We start from the raw sequence: 3008 nt of genomic DNA, 5'->3' as shown, positions 1-3008 counted from the left end.
CCTCCAGCGACATTTGTGCCTAAGAGCCCTCATCAAAGACGTGTTTGTGTACATTACGTTTCGTCTGGTCCTGGTCCTGGTGCCCAGATGTCGCCGCGTCGCATCTGTCGCAGTAATGGAACTGAAACTTATAACTTGTCACCCTCCGACCTAGGGCAAGGGTCACCCCTTTTTCTAGGCTCGTTAAAACGGACACAATGGGTGCGACGGCCGCTAAATCAAAGTCAAAAATAGATTTCGCACGCGCCAACTGTGCGCGGAAGATTTAATATAAAACTTAACGTCCGCCTCGGTCCCACCCTCAGCTAAGTGCTGACTCAGCTAATCACTGCCTTTCATTGACTGCACACTGCTCAGGACCGAGGTGGAGAAAAACTGATCGGGGAGGTGAATGCTTCGTTAAGAAGTTTGGTCATTTGTAAGGGAGTTTCTCCCGCATTGAAGAGGTTCTTAAGTGATTCCTCATGTTCTCAAAAGTCCTTTACCCAGTTTTAGCAGCACTTTGTCCTGTTAAGAGACAACATAGATGAACATAACATGAATAGTTTTGGCTAAAGATCAATATTGTTTGAAATGCGTGTGCTTGGTGTTATCTTTTTTGTGACACCACAAAAGGTTTTTATTCTATAGCCTCTGGGTAAGTTTTATCATTGGTTTTACAAACACGTTTAGGCTTGTTCGTAATAATGGCTTATTTTTTGTCCACCACTTAAAATTTCTTCAATAAACCTTTATGTCCAATTACATAACATTTCTAACCGTTACACAAGTAATTTGAAGAAAGCTACTCGTATTGGCCACCTCCATTTTCAAACATATTCTATACAACATCTTGGAGGAGTAGTACGGTAGGGCAGACGGTTGTATTCATCTTGGAGCGTAATGTTTGAGTTATTGCATTACACTTAGCATAATTCGTTCAACTTATTATGCCCTCCTCCCGCGAGGGCTGTAACTCGGTTATCAACCATTTAATCAGCGAAATACGAGCACTTCTTGACGCCGGGGGGCTCCGTAAACCCGTCAAACTGCGGCCAAGTACTTGCTACTTTTATGTTGTTTAGATATTATTGTTACGGTAATTCTTTAGGTATGTCTTCTTTAGAGAAAGGAAAAGAAATTGCTCTTTCTTCCAGTCGTGTTACTGCTCGTTTACAGTAGATCAACTACTGGGGTGTTTGCTTATATTTGCATCAGATACCTGTAAGCTTTCTTTAAAGGAATATGTGTCATAAATAGATATACAGTATCTTGTATAGCTGTCTAGCTCGTCGTGCAGGGTTTTATATGTGGAAGAATAACCAAGCACAGATATCTTACTCAATTAATATATACAAAAGTTTAAGCATGGAAACGCATCGTCTTAACTAGTAATAGGAACAATTTTATTGTAAATTCCAATATGTTATTGCTAGTGAAATGTATAAATAAATTTAAAAGTTCAACAAGGCCAATATATAATAAATTATTTTAATCCACTGTGGATCCAATTAGTGGATTAAAATAATTTATTATATATTGGCCTTGTTGAACTTTTAAATTTAATTATACATTTCACTATTCATTGCCAATATCCCCAATATAAGTTATGTTATTGCTAATTTATTGGATGTGTGAGGAGGTAACATAAATATAACGGTGTTGTACCCCAATGAAACTACAAGTAGGCTATAGTTGGTAACAGCTATCCAACCTGTTTACTCTAATTATCAATATATTACAAAACATGAAGTTCGTATCCACTCTGTGTTTTTCTAAGCTAGAGTTAAATCCATCTCTACCACATATCTAATACCATTCTAATTTCGTTGAATTTAATTTAATCCTGAAAAATTGTATAACACTAATTAGGAAAATTTCAAGTGACTTTTTACCGCTGTTTTATGTAATCAATATAAAATATACAATCATATAATATATTATACCCAATATTGATCTGATCATTAACCTGTGACTATTACATTCAAAGATATTAAGCATGTGTCGCCGTGAAAATATCGCACCGCGTGTTGTGAGTATCCAAACACTTGATAAATCGTCTCGCCTTAAGACCGCCCGGGGAATGTCGTAATGAAAAATGAAACTGCGTTATTTTGTAAAGAGCTTGGGCGGGCAGCGGCTGAATTCAGCTTAGAGCTAACAATGGCTAAATATCCTGGCGCCGTGGGTTAAAAATCTTTCTAATTTGAAACATACAGTAGTTTAAGTGTGATGGTCGCGAATCACAAAACAACAGAAACTAAGGAAAACAGACATTAAAAAAATAAATTACTTTGTCTCGTAATAAGAATAATCATTATCAACCGCTAAAATATCGAATAAGGGTGTACAGTAGATTAGTGCCCCAATAATTTGACAAAAGTTATACAATGGTTACACTAACATTGTTATAAACTTAAAGACAATGAGCTCAAAAACATGAAATAGCGTGCGAGATTTCTAATCATAATATTAAATTATATTTCTGTTCTAAACTTTGACAAAAGTAATGCCCCGGGTGAGGATCGAACTCACGACCTTAAGATTATGAGACTTACGCGCTGCCTACTGCGCTACCGAGGCGGTCAGTTGAGCACCCCTTGTGTTGGGTAGTCAATACGTGTTGGTTATAATTGAAAATATAAAACTTATTAAATTTATAATAATTTTAGAGTTAACAAAATATTAAGTTATTAAGAAGTTAAAATAAATTCCGACATAGTTATGAATAAATTAAAGAAATTACAATTTCTTCGTCAAATAATGATCGTTGGATAGACGATCACATGTTCTCTTATTTGTAAGAATAAAATGTGTAATGGAAGTGCAGAACTCGTATTTTGTTGTATGTTTTTACGATACACTGTTGTAATTTATGTTATGTTCACGCTTTCGAAAGTTATAACATGATAACCAAAGATTTTTACAACAAATAATTAAAATAATAAAAATCAAATCCGTTGCAGAAATATTTCGTAAACAAATTAACGAATACACGTCAACGGACGAGATATTAGAATCGGACTTCA

General features: G+C 35.6%; 1 non-coding gene across 1 annotated transcript; it reads right to left on the bottom strand.

Moving 5' to 3' along the window:
• Nucleotides 1-2489: 2489 nt before the first annotated feature.
• Trnam-cau (transfer RNA methionine (anticodon CAU)) lies at nt 2490-2562 on the bottom strand. The gene has a single exon. It is a non-coding gene; the product is annotated as a tRNA-Met (tRNA).
• Nucleotides 2563-3008: the final 446 nt, after the last annotated feature.

The sequence above is a fragment of the Macrosteles quadrilineatus genome, unplaced genomic scaffold (assembly GCF_028750875.1).
Source record: "Macrosteles quadrilineatus isolate MER2022 unplaced genomic scaffold, UCM_ALF_1.0 Scaffold_1__1_contigs__length_201487025, whole genome shotgun sequence".
Taxonomy (NCBI): domain Eukaryota; kingdom Metazoa; phylum Arthropoda; class Insecta; order Hemiptera; family Cicadellidae; genus Macrosteles; species Macrosteles quadrilineatus.
The sequence above is the reverse complement of the archived record's forward strand: the minus strand, read 5'-3'. Positions and strand labels throughout refer to the sequence as shown.